Here is a 20,651-nt window from a genome sequence, read left to right on the forward strand (position 1 = left end):
AGAAATGTCATTGTTGGGGATTTATTCCTTCACCCTCTCACTTCCCTGGTCCTTCTTGCGTGAACAGAGAGCAGCGATACCCGAAGTCCAAAGGTGCAAACAATTCAATGTTTATTGGAGTGAACTTCCAGCAAGCTTAAATCCAAGTTCCTTTTTCCTTATTTTCGAATCCTGATTTACTTCCTGTTTGCTCCTAATTTATATAGTAGTAATCTTAACTATAGCTTAACCAATCATTCTACTGAAATTTACCTAACCAATCCTAACATATTGTAACATGATTAGCTAACCAATTATATCCCACCACCTTAATTAGTTTACACCCAGCAAAATTAATTATACAGCAGACAGAAACAATCACAGAACCAGACAGAGACCATGCAAATAAACAATAACAAAGTAGGAACTATAATAACAAAACAATACAGAAGTGAGGATTTTACAACTACATCTCTAAAGATACAAGGGTTACATCTTCTAGGCTCTTCTCTTTCTCTGGAGGTGATAGATCGGATCACCTTTCTAACAGCCCCACATTGCCTTATTTCCATATATCTAGTTTGGAATGTGAGGATGTGACCATATGTTTCCCCCCTTATAGCTGCTCCCACTGCTTAGCCAAAGGCCTTAGCTTAAGAACAGGGCCTCGGACTGCCACAGCAAGAGAAGGCCCTTACACAGGAAAACAGTAATTTTAAGTCTTTCTTTTATATCTCTATAACCAGCTAAATGATAGATATACATCTACATTCTTAAAGTACAGGCCTTTACAGACAGGCCTGAATATCTATATCCTAACAGTCATCTAGTGATATTATTTAACTACTGCCAAAGTACTGCATGTGCACATGTGCATGGATGTTCTGTACACAGCTAAATTCTTCTTTGTTATGCTGTGCAATCAGATGCACTTGAGTGGAGTTGTACCAGTGTCACTGAGAGCAAAATTTGGTCCATTGTTTATATTCAATGTTGTGTGAGTGGGGTGTGTGTGTGCGCGCGTGTGTGCGTGCATGCGTAGAGAGAAAATAATGAACAAATATTGATAGGAACAGTGAATTATTCAAATAAAAATACATCAGTGGATTCTGGGAAACCATATAAAATGGGCAAGAAATATCTAATCAATCATATTAAAATAATGTAATTCTCGGTTCTGGATATACCATAGTGCCTCCAGCAATACAACCCCTCTTACACTACAGGCATGCAAAGTTTACTGCTGCAATAAGACACAGCAGGGTTGTGAATTGTGGATTATGCATGTCTTCTAATTGGATTGAAAGCACAAGGCCAAGTCACTCATGTCTAGCAAACTAAATATAAACATATATACCATAATGCATGCCCATGCTTCAGCTGATTTCTTGCTCCCACGGGCATAAATAAATGTGAGTAGTTTGTGATATCACTCAAACCCAAGACCAATATCTATCCATCGTAATGGTCAGCACACTCAGATGTCCCCATGGCTTTGAACAAGCTGCTTTTCCACCCAGAACTCCCTTTTAATCCATTAGGAGTTGCCAAAGTAGCATCCTCGGGTGTGTCTATGCCAGGGCATAAAAGTTATCCTCTGTGATTTTGGCATGGCATGGCATATCTATCAGGAGCAAGACCCAGAGAATAAAGCACGACTCCTCTCCCTCATGTGTTCTCTCTGGCAGTCTGGGCCAGACTGGAGCTTCCTCTCCTGGCTGGGGTTCCATTCTGCTCTGCCCAAGTGTCTCAGGGAGAAGGCAGGTTGGTGCACTGCTGGCGGTGGGAAGCAGCAGGAGGAGTGCTTTCACACAGAAGCAGGAGGGATAGGGGCCCAGACAAAGAGATGCAGGAACTGAAAAGCACAAAGAGAGCATGGAGGATTGTGAAGAGACAGGGCACATAGAGAAATGGACGTCCTGTGATGTTATGTCATACATTTTGTTGTCTACATCCCATGTTCCAAAGTAGAGAAGTGCTTTATAATTCACAGCTTTAGCACTTGAAGTTTTGCAACTGGAGTCACCTCCTAATGATTTTATTCTGAGTGATGCTGTTTTATTACTATCACATTTCCCGTGTTGCCTTTATTTTCGGTTTTGCTGTTTTGGAATCACAGATTTCCTTTCCCATTAAAAATGGTGGCAATATCAAAACCTTCAGCCACAGCTCCCTGGTGGACTTCCCATTGAATATCAGGGATATTTTTTTAATGCTAGTTGATTGTAAACGAAGGAGGAAAACCATTAAATGTGCATCATAAATATTCCATGCCAAAAAATTTTAGCGTCGTATTAACGAAGAGAAATCAGGAAATGACTAATGCTGAAAGCTCATCCCAAACTTTGCCCCCTTGTTCGTTAATAATTGCCAAATAATAAAATGTTACTCAAACCGGAATTTCTTATACAGCCTTAAATGTAGTGCAGAGTATTTGTAGGTTTGGCTTGTTTTTTAAATCGCCCATGAGGTCTATGCAACAAGCCAGGTTTAAATACAATTTGTTCATAAATTTTTAAGTATTGGGGACAAAGTTATTACTGATGTAAGCAGGAGCAATTCTCAGGTCTTCAATGAAGCTTCCCCCATTTTACAACAACAGTGAATTTGCAATATGTTGGTTGAAATCTCATTTATAAAATGAATCCAAAATGGGATTTCATATTTTGTAACTACCTGGAGTCCCACGATAGGACGTGACATGGTATTGCAAAGCCTGTTACTTCATAAGCCACGAAGTCCGCACTGTGTATTTGTATTGACACCATGTTAGGTGTACAAACGTATGAAGGGTTTACTGAAAATCATTCAGATGCTTCTGGCTCAGAGTAGTTAAAATAAATATGAAATGACAGTGTAGTGTGCTCAGAACAAATGAAAGGAAATGCAGTTTGTCTCCAATCTGTAGAATCTATTGCTGAATATTGGTGATAGAGACAAAACCTGTGGTTGGATTGTAATAAGACCTGGCATATCATGAGCATTTATCATCTGTGTAGCAATGCAAGAGGAGTCAAAGAGCAGGGTCTTTTAAATAAAAACAAATCCCCTGAACCCCTAACTCTCCCCCTGCAGTGATGCATGTTTCTGCAGTGAATTTGAGTAAGGTGCACTGGCATGTTAGCAATACACACACCCCTGATCAATGCATGCAGTTCCCCTAGTCTTTGCATAAAAGCTGCAGTGCATTCTCTATGATGGGCATTGACTCCTCTGGACTTTGCTAGGTAACATATCAAGCAGGGGGTTTCAAACTCTTTCATAGCATGGGGTCACGTCTCAAATAAAGGTGGATACATGGGCCACCTCGCTGTCATTCACAATCACGCCATCCATTTCCCCTTCCCGTTCACAATAGCATAATGTTGTATTGCAGCAATTGCTTACTATTAGGAAAGCAATTGAAGTGTCTGTAGCTGTCCCTAATAGGTTGTAATAACTGGAAACAAGGAAGCCAGCAAGAACTGTGTGACCTGTCGGCTCTCTGCACACCAAAGAAGTCCACCATGGGCCACAATTAGGTGAGCATCAGTACAACGGGGATGGGAACTGATAAGCTATAATGCTCAGTAAGAAATGTTCCCCCAGGCACAACACTGAACAACTGGCTAGAGGCTTTGGAGGTTTTTATCGCCTTCTTCTGAAGTAGCAGGTACAAGCCCCACTGTCCCCCAGGAGACAGTATCCTGGACTAGATGGACCAACCACCAAAGTGGGAAGGCGACGCCTCTCTATCGGTCACACACACTTCTCCAGAATTCCTGGCACGATACCTCTCCTGTCGCAGGCTGGGAGATTGAATGTTAATTTTTATGGAATAGAATCAACAATTTAATGGAGAGAAATACAAATTTATGTCCTTAATTATCACCTAGGTTGGGTTTGAGCTCTGCTGAATTCTCTGGCATGCATGAGATGAGCTTGTCTGTGTCCGTACCGTAGCTTTGCTCCAGGCTGTACACGGCAGCAGCAGGATGACGCAATTCAGCTCTTAGACGCAGGTCTATTCACATAGTTGGTACCCAACATAATGGGAACCAGTCCCTGTGTCAACTAACCTCTCGGAAGGGCAGCACCTACAGAGAGGGGGAAATGAGGCAGATAGATTTGGGGTTTAACCCAAGCAGGTGGCAAGATATACTCTCTAGCAGACTGGATTCTGGTTTCCTGAATCTAGCAGACCTGGAATACAGAAGCTTCAGTTTAAGCTTTTTTCAGTATTTGCTGTAATTCACTTACACTTTGTGAGTAGCCCCTGCAGTACTTAGCATTATGGGATGAAATTTACATGGTTATGAATTGCCAGGAAGGCAAATCCATCTACTCTGCACTGTCGTGCAGAGGATCCCTGCATGCACAGCTGAAGGAAACAGGAGACACACTGAGAGTGTGCAAGCCCTGGTTTGATCAAAGAGCTCTGGACAACAGGACCGTACACCCAGTTATTCAATAGCGAGTTTGGCTTAGGACCTTATCCCAAATCACACTGACACTGACTACCTGAAGTTTCCTCACGGATTTTGTATTCCCATCTAAAATATTAGTGCCAGCTCTGTTAAGTTGTTAGCTCCTTGGGGTAGGGCTCGTGTTTGTACAGCGCCTTGCACAGTGTTGACTAGGTGTGATGAGTCATCCCTGAGCCTGACTGTTCTAAGTGCTCTGAACCTGATGAGTTATTTGCGGTAATTACCTGGGAGTCCTAAGGGCCCAGTCAGTCCAGAGCCAAGGGTCTAAGCAGGTGGCCGCAAGGCAGGGCTGTAGGTTCCTAATGAAAGCAGCCACTCCAGTCTGCTCAGTGTGGCTACCTTGTCGGGCAAGCTCCTGGCTACTTGGTAGTTCTGGCAGACGGCTCCTGCTCCAACCTGTGCCCGCTCCAGATCCAGCCATGGCAAGTGGCCCAGCTGTGCTGACATTAGAGCTCCTAGGTTCTACAGTAATGCAAATAATACATCACAAAAATAATTAGTGCTTTTTTCCCCTTCAGGATTAGTCATGCTGACTGATGTGTCTGCTGAAGTCTAACCCACCCTGCCATCTATTGTTATGAAATTGCCTGGAAAGGACTGGAGGAATAACTGGTGGGAGAAGGAAATGCCACGCAAAATCTCCATGTTTATAGTCCCAGTAACCTGCCGTCACAAAGGTCCCAGCCTATATGCTTTCATCCCATAGTATCACAATTGCTATATTGTGGCAAATATCGAGTTGTCAATGGCAACCACTGTATAAAATATTTTCAGTTTGGCTTTCAAAATAAAGGCAGTGACTAGCTATGCATCAGAACTGACCTTTTGAATGAGTTTCATATTATTGGAATGATCTCCTGATACAGCTTTGATGGAATGATGAAGGCTTCATGTTCTCCTCCTAGGTAGAAGACTTATGATCTGAAAGAACCTAGGAAGCCTGGCTGAAGACCAGAACTCTCCTGCTGACATAACACTGTCCACACCAGCACTTAGATCGGCATAAGTTATGTTGCTCGGGAGGGTGGCTAATTCACACCCTTGAGTGACATGACTTGTATTGAGTTCCGCTACAGTGTAGCTATAGGGCTAGTCTGTCCTTTTAACTCTGTCCTCTGTCTCTGGATGTTCAGTAGTTGCCCAGTCTGGGAATGTATTTTACCCTCCCGATACAGATGTTTCTTGGCATGCACTATCATTTACCGATTTTATCACCATGGGCCTGTCTGTAGCTTCAGAATCTTTGTGTGCATCCCACCCTTCTGCTGGAGGAATTTCACCAACAAGTGGCTGAAGGAGTTCTCATAATTGTTCCTGTTTCTAGCATCAGAAGCTGCTGGCAGTCAGGACCTGCTAGTAAAACGGTGAGTAGATTTGCCATTCGGTTATGCAGACTATCATTATTTTCCTTTGAAGGCCACAAAATACAGTAAGCGCTGCAGCTTTTTGTTGTGTGAATCTGCTCCTGACAGGCAACCATAGTGGCATATTGATCTTTTCTGGCATTTACATGGAAAGCGGCTCAAGGTAACATTGACCTTGGAAGAAAGATACACTCTGAATGGAGAATGTATGTATTAGGCAGAAACAGGCAGGCCTTCAATATACTATATAGCAGAGATGCCTTCTTTTTCATTTACTTTTTCTCCAGCAAACATTTACTGTGGTTTGCAGGGCAAAAAAATTTCCATCCTCTCCTATGTTTCACTTCTTCTCCATCAATCCATGGCTATTGATGGAGTTCAGGATCACTGTATTTCACACTTTTGTTTTGTTTTTAAAAGAGCCCAGTCAATATTTCAAGGCAACTGAGCAACTGATAATGAAAAATTACCTTTTTATTGACTTTGAGCACCGAAATAGATGTTCTTCATCTTGGCGTGTAACACTCTAGAAGGTCTCGCTTGCTTTGTTGCCCACCCGGTATCGTGCTAAGGCCCTGACAGTGAGCAACAGAAGTGGTGGACTCAGACTATCAATTGAACCAGCTCTGTTAAGATCACTCTTCCACCCCTCTCAGTGAAACCAGCTGGTTTCCATGTGCTTACTTCGGAAGGAGACTGACTCCTTAATGTGTAAAGAATCAGCACGAAAGGTGGAATTCTGTACTACAAGGCCAGACGTCCTTTGCTCACGTTTGAAATGTAGGCTTCAATGCTGAATTAAGCAAACCCTTATCCATCCACATACCAGTCCCCAGCTACGAAGTTTTGATGGATTTCACACAGCAAATGTGACATAAATATCCTTCAGTTCTTTGTTTGAGAATAGGGCTAGAAATCTAGACTCTTTCTCTCTCTCTCTCACTCTGGAAAAACCAATGCAGGAGAGAATCCAGCTACCACAGAAATAAGGCTTAAAAAAAGGGCAAATAAGAAACCCCATGTATATTGCTATTTCAGTGGTGCCTAGAATGCTATTATAATTTTGCCTGTCCAGGGAAAATAAAAGGTGTAATCAGATGTGATGCATTCAAATTTTTCTTTTTTAAAAAAAATTGTATAGTGTGAGAAAAGCAAGTTTGAGAGAGTCAACGCAAAGGGCAAATGTTCTTGCTGACTTGGCAGAGTTTAAGCTGCATATTTATTCTAGGTCATTTGGTGGATTAGAAGAACAAAAGTAAAAGTGTATTACGGTGCTAATTTATTAAGAGCAAGCCAGTAGGCCGTACTCTTCTTAAGTCTGCCTGTCTCTCTGACCCAGTTAGTTTCCTTTCTTTTAAAGGACATTTTCTCCAAATGACAGTGTTCAACTAATGCAGAATTCCTGCGTCCAAAGGACAGTCTGTGATCCAGTCCATTGACTCCTGATTTCATTTAAACTGCAATTCATTATTTTCTTCCTGTGCTCATTCAAGAACCCATTGTTCATTACTCTCCCATCACTGTATGATTGGAACAATTTGTATCTGTCGCTCGTACATTGGCCAGATAATGAAATAATCGTTTGTGCATCTACACCATATTTTACATGTATTTTACACAGCGTAATTCACTTCATAGGGTCATTTTCTCATTCTGGAACAAATTGTGATCTCGTTTAAGCATTTAGTAGTTGGTAATAGTTTGCAGCTGCCAATGTCAGGACATGTCTGAATACTGCCATTCACAGACAGACAAGACGGCGCGGGAATCATTGCTGTTCCTTCAGTAAACAAAAGTAGAAAAGATTCTGTAGACCAAGGGTCTGATTCAAAGTCCATTGAAAGCAGTGAAAAAACTCCCATTGATTTTAATGGGCTTCGAATCAGGCCTTCAAAGAGAGTAGCAATGAGAAGGGTTAAGACTATCTCGTAAAAATGAAAGCAGAAGAAAAAGCACAGAGCCTGAAGAATACAGCCAGATGAGCTTCTGTTCTCAAGTAGACCAGCAAGGTTATGACTTCTAGAGAACTCAAGGGTCTAGGAAAATAAACTAGTTATTATGACATCAGATAGATAGAAAGGTGATTGCTGATTGGTTAATTCATCTTTCTTCTGCAAAGCTATTTCTGCTCAATTAATTAAAATGACACATACGTTCTGCTCTCCAAATATCACACACATTATTATGGAAAGGTTGAATTAGTCATTGTGTTGGAAAAGGTCAGGACTTGAATTTAATGCTGAAAGGAGATAGCGCCTTCCGTTGATACTTCATAACTGCCATCCACTCCAAGTTCTGTGCATTAACTGGATCTTAGCTCAAAGAATTTGCTTGCATACTTTACAAAGGACATGTCACAGAAACGGGGGGTTCTAAGGTGCTACTTTGAGGTTCAGAGTGCCCCAATTCTACAGTACCTTTTCCAGTGAAAATGGGATGAAAGAAAATGATAGTCATTGAAACAATTGCATTATACTGGCAGGGTTTTTTGGGTCTAAATATTGAATGGCACTTGCAGCATTATTCATAATTATTCTGTCTATTACCTGTAGTAGCACCTAGAGGCTCCTGAAGAGATCAAGAATCCATGGTGCTAGGCATACAAACATCCAGTGAGCTAATCCCTGCTCTGAAGAGCTAACAAGCTAAATAGACAAGGCAGACAATGGATGGGCAGGAAAACAGAGGCAAAGGGATGGGAGGTGACTTGACCAAGGTCACAGATCCCCGATCTGTTGACTCCCCTGTCCATCACCCTATTGACTGCACCACAGAGGGTTAATCAGAGCAGTGCAGTGCTCACATGTGGGTATATCCACCACAAAAATGTAGAGGAGCTTGTCAATGTCAAGGTTTATGAACACCATAGAAGCCCTTTGTAAACCATTTAAGTTCAACAGCACAGTTCAAGATTGGAGCTTTTATTTTGATACTTTTCACATTCATATAATGAATGTCAATGCTAGTGAGCCTTAAAAGGGTTGGATCTCAACTACACAAGCCCTTTTCAACTACAAATCTTGCAAGCACAGGCTTCCATGTGAGTGTTTGTGGTTTGACTGGAAGTACCTAGAAACAGCTTCAATGGTGATATTTTGGCATGTCCAGTCTCAGCTGGAGCTTGGAGGTGTGGAGATACTTGCAAAAGGAAAGATATCCTACAGAGGCAAGGTCAGGGAGTTGTGAGGAGCTATTTCTCTAAATAGGAAATGGATATTTTCCTCTTAATCATTCTGTTCGCTAATCTAAAGGGCATTGGTTATGCCACATTTCCGAGGCTGGGGAAGATTATGCGACAGAGCAATCAGCCCTGAAGCCGACTTTCTTGGACCAATGGGTTATACGTTCCCCACACAACTCCAAGCTTGCCTAGATGTTCCTGCTCAGTTGATGAGAATGGAAGGAGCTGGTAACGTTGACCTTTAAATTGCCACTTTCTAGCATCCGAGTCAACCAGGCATTCATATGGATGGGGCAGATCACAGCGCTTCAATGGACAAATGCTGCCCCCCTGCCCCAACCCCTCATTCACAGCCCAAGAGCACTGGCTTTGCACACAGAATCATAGGTTATAGGTAGCTGGGACCTCCAGGCCTCTTACCTGCAGGCTTAAGCCCTGAGCAGCAGTGTTCAGGACCGTCCAGGCTCAGGAGGGTGGTGTAGTGGGCAGTATTTGGCCCTTCGTTATTATCTCTGTCTTTCGGCAGACTCCGCACTGCATTGGTTCAACTCTGGAATGGAATCCTGGCTTTAATTCAACCACAAGTTACTGGGCTCCATAGTGCCACTTACACAGTGGAGACAAATAACGCTGTCCACTGCAGGAATCACTGGGTGAGATTCTCTGGCCTTTGCTATGCAGGAGCTCAGACTAGACAACCATAATGGTCACTTCTGGACTTAAAAATCTGTGACCCAGAAGGGTGAGAACTTTTTTTTTAAATGAAAAGGAATGCAGAAGCTGAAGCCACAAGAGAGAGGTGCCAGCTGGCACAACCACAAACTTGGTCCCCTCTCATCCCAGATTAGCGCTAAATGTGCCATCGCAGCACAGAGCTCAAGGACTCTTTGAGCTAACTGATCATCCTGCTTGCCCCGTCGTGTGACTGCTCCAAATGAGGCCCGCTGTCAGGACGATGCTTGTGTGGTGCCTGTTCTGTAGATAAATAGGCTTCAGTCTCCAGGGTTGTTGATCTAGCACATTCAAAGTGTGTTGTATCCGCACACCATTCCCTTGCCCCCAAATCATGAAGTGATTAAAAATACCAGAATGGTTCATGCTGGCCTTGTAAAAAGGCAGACAAATGCTCCAGACTGGTGTTGAGTGATGGGAGTTTAACCATTTAGCCACACTGTTTAATTGGAGCAATGAGAGAGAGAGAGAGAGAGCATCCACGTATTGCTGGGAGGTTTGCTACAATCTATAGCGGGGTGTCTGAAATCACACTGGTAAATTTGATGTATTATGTGAGATGTTTTACATTGATCATAATGGCCTAGAAAGAATTATTTTGTGAATATGTTCATTCTTCTTAGTTATGCTCCATTCAGTGGTGTTTGGTTAGCATGTGTGTGTGTTGAGTATATCAAGCATATTAATAAAACGAGAAATAAAGAAAATAGCTACAAGACGGTAGGTAACACTAGAGAGAGAGAGAGAGAGAGAGAGCAAAATATCAGCAGGAACAAACTGTGGCTGGACAGTAAAAAATCACCTGCTTCTTAGGGAGATACAATTGGGTAATGAGCCATGGAAACATGAACATTTCAGATGGCAGATCTCCTTTTCAAATGTATGGCCAACTGTCAGAGTGTTGGCGTCCTGCACTCCCCCCAGCAGAAGAATTGCTCTTTGCCAAACAGTAATGAGCGGGTTATGGGTGACTCTAGAAAAAGTATGGAACTCTGAGAAATTGTACTGCATCATCTTAGCGTCTCTCTGAAGTTAAAAGAAAAGGAGTACTTGTGGCACCTTAGAGACTAACAAATTTATTAGAGCATAAGCTTTCGTGAGCTACAGCTCACTTCATCGGATCCGATGAAAGCTTACGCTCTAATAAATTTGTTAGTCTCTAAGGTGCCACAAGTACTCCTTTTCTTTTTGCGAATACAGACTAACACGGCTGCTACTCTGAAATCTCTGAAGTTAGTGATTTCCCATCATGCTGTATTACCCATCACCGTCACTAATATACCATGAAATTCACTTGTATAAGGCAGTGAGCAACTCAGTCTCCTGTTTCAAAGGTTTGTTACCCATAATCCTGCGAGAGTCATTAACGATGTCACTGAATAGAGGAAAACTCATGCACTTCTTACAGTGTTTCCGCCTCTGGCAAATAACTGACACATTACACATAGGCAAAATGCTTAATTCTCCAGGGACTCCTGATTACCACATTGTGAACTGCGTGCCTCTTTAATGGACAATCCAGTCACCCCAGAGCTACACCAGCCCCATCTGTTGTGTTGTATGGCATCTATCCCCCACGCTAGCATTCCCCGCCCATGGTTGAACAGCTGGATGCTCTGGCAAAGTAACTATATTCTAGTCTTTGTTATTTACTCTTTAAAATGTTGCTAGAACAATATTTTTAAGACAAGATTGCCAAAAAAAACCACAAAAACCATACAAATATACCCACAAATTGAATTACATTAACAAGTTCTGGGGTAACATTTTCAAAAGCACCAAAGTCCTGTTTGTAATAGTGACTTAGGCCCCAAATCCTCAAAGTTAGTTAGGCATCTAACTGCCATGGAAATGGCACCTAAATACCTTTGATCTAGGCCACAAGCTCCTAAGTCTCATTGAAAGTCAGTTGGACATAGGCTCCTAAGTCACTTTTGAGAATAGGACTGAGATGTTTCTAAAAATGCTATCCCTAGTTTATATTTTTAAGAAAATTTCTCAAAAGAGAGTAAACGGATGATGGCACAAGAAGAGGCTGATTCAAAAAGCAAGTGTCTGTTTTCTAAAGTTCCAGAGAGAGAATGCTTTTGGGGCATACAATTCTACTGTCTCGGTGAGATTTGCAGAACCCCCAAAGTGACTTAAGACACATTTATGATGGGACTTGTGTGCCTAGCTCACATCGGGATGATTGAAAATCATTCGGGGCAGCCCGCGGGAGTATTCTGCACAAGACTGTGTGAATCGAGAGTGACATCATTGAATATTACTTCACGTTTCCCACTGCTACTGATTGCTTTTCCAAACACGCTTTGATGTGCTCTCAGCTCTTCCTGTCATATCTGTATTGTGCACCATAAACCCCATAGGTGCCGACTCAGAAGCATGAATCTGCACTAAGGTTTGCATGTTTTCTCTGTCAAAACATTAGCTAAGCAATATGTAATCCTGACTTCTTCCCTGACAGAACTGGGAAATAATCCATGTTCCAAAACCATGGTTCCTTACCAGTATGCATTCCAAACGGCTAGAATGAGCTGCTTGCTCCATAGCACAGCCTTAGCCCCCAGCACAAGTAGCATTTTTGGGTAATAAATACCATGCTCCTCTGCCAAAGGCCCGCTCTCCATAAATATGCAGCAATATTGGCTGTACCCTTTAAACTGATGCTTTCTCCACAGCAGGATTCCTTAGCGTACATGATTTATAAATCCATGAAATACTGCCCATACGGCCTCCCCAGTTGGATCTGAGGAGCAGGCCAGGGATTTTGATGTATCTGTGCCTAGTTGATCATTTAATTGTCAAGCAGTCTTAATTCACGTGTAAATAGATTGTTGTGCATCGTTGTAGAAACACAACGTAGCGCTAGGAGAGGTCCAGTTTCGAGGCTTGGGTAGTGCTGTCTCTCAAAAAAAAATCACATCTCTCTTTCTGGGCAAGAATCTGTGTTCCATTGGCTAACTTGCCATGTACACAACATGGGCCGTTGACCTGTGTGTAATTTAGTGATTGCATTTGCTATTCCAGCCTTTACCACAGTGTGACGTGAAATGCTACTTTTGCCTAAAACTCAGCAAACTATTTTTAACTAAAGGAAAGAGAGAGAGACCAATACTGTTGTATAAAACTGTTGCCACAGGATCAGCTATGGACAAACACCTTCATGACAAAACCAGAGATTAGAAAGAAACCTGCTTTGAAAGCCTTTGACATCAGATTGTCAGACCAGTGGTATATATAGTTGAGCTTTCACTGCTGTCACTCATCACCCTAGTGAATATAAGAAATGTGACTTGCCTTTTGTTGGTTTACTTGAGAATTGAGCAGTTAAGTAGCAAAGATCACAGGAATGGTGATGGTGGTGTATAATAATATCAGACCTGTCTCTGCATCAGTAGCTTCTGGAGAACTTCATTTTTGGCCCTGTTCTGTCTTAATTACACTATAATGGTTTCCTTCAAGTTCACCCCTGTGTAAATGTTTAAATGTACTGGCTGGAAGTACCACTATCTTAGTGATTCTAGACAATGACATTAATAGGCTACCTATTTATTCAGTTCCTCTTTTAAATTAAATCTTAACCGCGACTTTTCAAACTCCAAAGTTTTTTTTTTTTGTCTTTAATATGAGCCATTTTCGTCCTTCTTTCATCAAGTCCGAGAGCAGGTCAAGACCTCTCTGGCTTCTGGCTCATTTTGCTCAAGAAGGATCTCTACCAGGTTGACACTGCAAAGTACTTTGAAGCATTTATTAAGACAAATATTTAGAAAGCAGGTGAAGTGCCAGACAGGAAACGTAGCCGTGATGCTGACTGGACTAGGATATATGAGATTGTCTGGAACAGTAAGGCAGAGTTTTAGCTCATTAATTCTGCCTCACCTGAACTATAATATACAGATGCTGTCAGCTCCATGCTCCCAGCTTCCAGACATGACAGGGCTGGAGTCATTAAAGCTGAAGGGAACCAGACTCATTGTGTGGCGATAGCAATAGCGTGTCATCTGAAAGACAGTTTGATGGCTCCCATGATGTCAGTTCAAGTACTTTCACCACCATTCCCAATTTATTTCACCAAGTATCTGCAGCCACCACATTTGCTAACATCAAAATAGTGATGTATCTATTCTTGTCCCTGAAAATATTGTGGGGGTGTGAGGGGAGAGGGGAGAAATCCGCTCCAGAGCAATCCCTCTAACAATCTTGTTGTCCTGATATATCACAAACACCACTTACTAAAATTATATTTCACTGAATACACGGTTATTAAACAATGCAGTTTGTGATGGTTCTGGATGCAGTGTTTTATCTGGTTTTCTGTACCGAGTGGCAGATCAATATTTTTGTCCATATAAATACCAGACAGCTATTCTCAAACTCCAAATAAGAAAAGATCCAATCTGTCACCAATTCAAAACCTGATTGCTAAAGACATTCCAAGCCAGGATTGATAAAGCACCAATGACACTATCATCAACTTACAGTAAATCAATTTTTCTGTACCAGCATGCTATATGATAGAGAGAGAGCTGCAGTTGAGAAGTGTCATACATTAGCAGGCTATAATTTTGCTACGAATGCAGTACTGCTTCTGGGCTTTGGATGGGATACTCACTGGATGTTGCTTAAATTGCAACCATCACTCAAAAGTCCAACCCAACCCCAAACTTTCTTACATTTAAAAATTCTCCTAAAAATGTGTGTCTCCACTGCAGTTTCTAAATGGGGCTGTGTGAGAAAACAGAAATAACAAAATATAAGGAGAGAAGCTATTTGTATTTCTGATCTAAATACTGGGCGGCACTATAGATCTAGGGAAACCCAGGGAGGATTCAGGGAAACCTCCAAACATTTAGAGACCTATCCAGAGCAAGCAGGTGAGGGTTTTGAGGTCAGGCCATCATAAGCTGAAACACCAACAGAGCCTAATTATAAGTAACACTGTTGTTATTCCTCACATTCAGACACGTGAATTTTCCAGCAGCATCCTAGCACAATAGTGCCCACGGGTCAGAGGCTGGAAGTGAGATTGGCTACTCATGCAATGGGACCAACGGGAACTGGAAACTTACTGTAGAGGCAAAGTCGCTGGGCATCCTGGAGCCCCTTCTCAGGAGACAGGAGTGTCCCTTAGAACACAAAAAGGGTCCCTCACGTATCCTGCCATGCTTCCAGTGAGGGATGCCTGGAGCAGGGATGGGGGAGGGCTCTTGGTTTTATGCTGCTCTCTAGTGACCCCTTCTTTCCAAAGCAAGGAATAGTATCGAAGTTGATAGACCAGTGAGAGCCATGCCCCTTGTTTTATTGCAACTTGCAGTCTTCAAGGGCTAGAAAACATGGGATAGGTAAATGTGGCGACACATGAGACTTCTGAGAACCCACATAATGTTTAACAAGGAAGATTGGGTGGACAAAGAGAACATGAAACCAAGGACCAAACTCAGGTGTAGTTTAGGGAAGAGCAACCTCCCATGGACGCCAGGGCTGAGTTTGGGCCCTTTACTCGAAAACCCCTCACGATGAGTATTTGTTTTCAAATACAGTACGCAGTTTTAGAAAATGTAAAGTCTGCAGCATGTATCGTGTTAGGGCTTTGGACTTTCTAGAATCACAGAGTGGTATTTCTTCTTCATAGCATTGCAGTTCACGTTTAGGAAGCAGTCTCAGGGAGACTTGCAAACATTCAGAGCCTTCCAGGATGGCACATGGCTTGGTTTGGTTTAAATTTAAAAAATAAGATGAGAAAGTGACTCAGCATTTCTAACCCCAGCCCGAAGCTGATTCCGCTATCAAATAGTAACAACTGAGAGCAAAGAAAATCCAAGAGCCTTCAGTTAGAACTGAGTAAAAGCTAGATATCTGGCAACTGGGAATTCAGGGTGACGTTAGTCATCATAATTTAAAGATGCAGTTCATCTCTGAAAAGTGACCAGAGAAATGGCTCCTCCTTATCCATCAGGTGTCCCCGGTGCATATTTAATCTGACATTAGTTAATACCCAGGCCATGACCCTACCATGGGATCAGTGTGTGATGCATGTTTCTGCCCTCACCAACTCGGACTGATTTCAATGGGGCTCCACTGCAGAACCAAGACACTGAACAGGAATAGAGATGGCTCCTATCCCTACTTCTGCATTGTAACAATTGCTCACTAATTTCTATTTATACAGCCAATGACTTACACCTGTGTAACCCTATTCAAACTAATGGGACAGAGTTTGCAGAGATGGCACTGAAGGCACAATTTGGCCTACAAAACCCTTTTCTACGGGTGGCGATGCATGGAAAGGTAAGAACCCAGCTTGACTGCTAAATTCTTTTCAAAGTCCCCTTTTTTCCAGGACACAGTCCCCCATCCTGAGTGACCTACATTCTTTGTTCCGAGGCATGCGAGCATGCATTTGGCTGTATTAAAATGCATATTTGATTGTGCCCAGTTTGTTCTGTAGAAGTGACGTGTTATTGTTCCTGATTGTTCCACCAATCTTTGGGTCAGCAGCAAACTTTATCAGCCACGATTTTGTTTCCTTCCAGATTTTTGATGAAAATATTGAACAGTCGTGGGCTGAAAATCTGTCCCTGTGGAACCTCAGCAGAAACACCCCCATTCAGTTATGATTCCGCATTTTGAGATCTATCCCTGAGCCAGCCCCAGTATATCAGCTTTCTACTTCTTATTGACTCTAAGATCAGCAGTAGCACAGAAGATTTATGTCCCTGGGTGGACAGAAAATTGGCAACAGTGGTATCCAGATCATATGCCTTTAATGGTAAGAAGGTTCCTTATTTCCACCATTCTGCATTTTCACAGATCACCATCTGTTATTTACCTCCAAACCCTTTGGAAATTTGACATTCAATTTCATTTCTAATTTACTGTCCTCCTGAATTCTGGCAAGGGTTTATGGCCAAATGAGGCCTCAAGCTCTCTTTGATGAATGGTGGTAAATTTATGCATTTCTGATTGTCTAAATTTAGCAAAAGTGGACAGGGCCAAATTCACCCCTGATGGAGTCCAGTGACATTGATGGAGCGACACTAGCGTGAATTTAGCCCATGATTATCGTATCCAAATTTGTATTCATCTCGAGATGGATCACAGCACTGAGGCTTCTAAACCATTTGAAACATAGGAACTATCAGGGGATAATGATGTTATTTCAGGGTAGCAAATGTGCTCTCTTGGCCACCCCCTCCCCCACCACTGTCATGTCTTTGATCACCACAGCTTATGGGGTACTAACAATAGTGTTGCTCATGCTTGCTAAGAGATTGCGATGCTTGCTTGTACATTGCCTTTCTCAGTGTAATTACTTATTTGAAAAGCACTTTGAGACGTCTGGAAAATTTGGAAAAGCAAATGATGCTTCAGTGTCTATCAGAGAGAGAGTTTGCAGCCTGACTAGAAAGACATCCTTTCCTTCCCTAAGCTAATGTTTCTCATCTGTGTATATACACACCAGCATTATCCAAGTGTGCAGATCATTTAAACTTGCTTTTGCTACAGGAAGTAGGAATGACACGTCTATATTCTCGGCTTAATATCTAAAATGCTTTTTTCTTTTTCTTTTTCTTTTCTTTTCTGTAGCTATTGCTTTAATATCTTCTTCCTCTAACTGTGACTGCGTTAAACATCTGTGTTAGGTATTGAACCTTCCGAATATTAGTATTAATAGACAACATGTAAAGGTTCTATCTGCAATATATCATTGATTCCAATTACTGAAATGGAATTGTACATTATAGAATTTCATAGGTATATTTTTTGTAAGAGAGTATTTATGCCCCGATTAACTTCTTTCTGTTGCTTTTTCGAAATGGCTTAAAGTTGAACTGTTAACTAATGTTAAAAATTCAGCATGATGGGAGCATTTTTTGTTCTGCTGATCACCAATTATAATGATCAGTGGGCACACAGATCATATTGGACTTTCCAGAACTCAGATTTCACTAGTGCCTGTCATTTTGCCCTCCCATGAAATGATTAGTCCTAAGGATCACAAAAGAAGTGGCTTTTACTTGGATGTTTTGCAAGAAGGGAAAAATTTTGCTCCTTTTGAGTGAAACCATGCTGCAGATAAAAAGTTCAATGGGAACTCTGGGGTGTTAATTAGAGCTAATTTTAATGTAATTGACCTGGCTGATTTAAAATGCCTGGCAGAAATTGCTATGTTCTCATAGCTTGCTGGAATGAATAAGTCTAGGGTACACTAAACCCTAGAACTGCCATGTGGTTGAAATCAGTTAAACATTGGTCTACGTGACTATTACAGGCCTTTGTTGCACCGTTGGTCTTTGTAGTTCCTGAAGGTAAAGTCAGAAGAACACTTCAGTCGCTGTTATAGTGCTAGGAGTTTTCAGCATCAAGCAAAGAGGACCTGTTGAGAGAGCCTGGTCCCTAGGAATAGCTTTTTCTCCGTTGGTTTCAGTCGGCGTGCTCCTTCAGACTTGGCCAAGCTGCCACATCTGTGCTTGTTCCCCACCTGACATGGTTCCAAAAGCCATCTAAACAAGTGGCACGCTAGTGAGCTGGTGGTGGAGGAGCTTGGCAGGAGCCACCCTCAATATATTTGGCCATTACTAGCTCAGCAGGACTCTGAGCTGAAGCCAGGTTTTTCCGTGTAATAGGTATATTTCCATGAGGTGTTTTTTTTTTTTAACCTTACTGTCTCCTTCATATGAAGATTAAAATGCAGGCTTTCCCCTCCTCCTTTAGCTAGCTAGCAATCCAACCTATTTGGGTAAACTTTTTCTTTTGTGATGTCCAGTAACCTCTTCCCCCTTCTCCTGACTTCTTCCAGGCTGGACAGGGGCACAGTTCTACTGGTCTGAACTCAGGTTCAATATGTTCTGCCAGCAAGATGCTGGTGGTAGTCAAGGGCATCCAGGGGTGCCTCTTCACCCCCTGTCTGTGCCAGCCTGGAGACGTCCATGCCACCTGCTCCCACTCCAATGTGAAGCTACCTGATCCAGTGCTATCGTGCCAGCTCTTCCACTGCTGGTCTGCTTGGTTCTTCAGCAAGGTTAGTTCTGCTCTGTCTTCTCTTGTTAAACTTGAATCCCATTCCAAACTGCCTGTGAACTCAGGGTGACCCTCTTGTCTTGCACGATGCCTATGCACTTTCTTTGAGTACAGTCACAACCAGTGATCAGATATACAATCAGAATACAGGCAAATTCCAGCTACAGCAACATAACCCAGCGTGTGGAACTAAGGGAAAGCAGCATTATAAGTCACATAAATGAGGCTGGCCAGACCTGGCTTTTCTAGCTCTGGGGTTTACACTTCAACTAGAATCACACAGCTATACTGGCCGATAGAGCTGTGCTCCCATATCCTGTCTACTCTATGTGTGCTGTTTCACTTTGGTTTTGTGTATTGTTATATTTATTGAACTTTACACCAAGATTAAATCTTCCAGCAGTTTGGCTTCATTCTTGCCATGAGCCCTGTTCTACATACACGGCATGTAGCCCTGAAACCAGAACAGGGAGGAGTCATTGGATCCCTTTGCACGTGTTTCTCCTGTGCTTTGTCTTCATTAGCTGTTTCTGAGACTGGATAAATGATCAGGTCCTGTTCATAAGCACCAGAGCCATATGAATCATCAGGAAGCTCTGGTTTCATACACGCTGCATTAATATTCTAAGAGCCTTGTTGCCTGTACTACAGATGCAATTTCTTATTTAGCTTTCAGTGCTATTTTGATTAATAAAACTTAGCAATTTATAATAAGTCAAAAATGGAGTCCTGGCTCTGAAGGGAGGTAATGCAGGGCAATGATTCTTTGGAAAAATAGGATAGCAAATTTCAAGACTCTCCAGTTTACAGAAAATTTTAAGGGATTGCAAATTTGATGCCATGCACCCTGTTAAACATAGTAATGATGGGTCAGGAAAGCAATCATCTTAGCTGGAAAATATTTAGACAATATGCTATATAAACTATGTATCTGAAGCTACGAAATGGTCTGAATTTCAAAATAAAACTGGAAAGAGGGCAGACTTTCTTGCTATGATTCTGGAGTCTTTGACACCTTGTGTGAAGAATAGGGTATAAACAGGACAACATTCTTGTTGGTTAATTAAAGTTATTTAACCAATTGTCTGTACTATAGTTCCTATGATATTGATGACATTTCGGTTGCTTCGTCCGTGTAGAGAGTCAAGACTGTATGCACTGAGACGTTGATTAATAAATCAACATAGAATCTATTTACTTTCTAGAATTTCTTATATAACTTAGAACATGATACAGTTTGGGGGATTGTTTGTTTTACAAAGTTTAAAAACAAGTTTAATGTAGAATTTTCAAAGTTACCACAAAGTGTTCAGGTGGGACCAATCAGAACACTAGTCAGTAGGGATTGGATTTACCTTATTGGCACGGGAAGCCCCTATGAAAGAAAGAGCTTGGTTTTTATAGACTCTCTCTTTCCTTCTCTTGTGGCAGATTAGGGTCAGAGCCCTTGGAAATAACCGCAGTGCAACCTGCAGATAACATCAGTGCAATCAATTGGCTACATGACAGAATTTCTGCATCATATTGTTATACTGTATATTATCAATTCGTAATGATTTTGCTGGTATAGTAAGTCCATGTTTCATTGCTTTGTTTGTTATACAAAAATTTGATTATATCCAGTAATATTCCCAGAGCATTTCAGTGATTCTGCTGATTTTATCATGAAGCTAATGATCAACTGTAGTTTCCTTGTTGAGAAAATGTTAATTTGTAGGAGCATATTTTCAATGTAGGTATTCACAGTGGAAGACAGTATGCTGTAAAGTTTTCTCTTTAGCTGGTCCTGTAAATTCCAGTAATGGAAACAGAAACTTAAAAATGACAGTGCTTTAAATACAATGAAATCATCTTAATTGTCTTGTTTTAATGGGCTCTTCAGCCTAGCAGAGAAAGGCCTAAAAC

Source organism: Dermochelys coriacea, chromosome 9 (genome assembly GCF_009764565.3).
Source record: "Dermochelys coriacea isolate rDerCor1 chromosome 9, rDerCor1.pri.v4, whole genome shotgun sequence".
NCBI classification, from domain to species: domain Eukaryota; kingdom Metazoa; phylum Chordata; order Testudines; family Dermochelyidae; genus Dermochelys; species Dermochelys coriacea.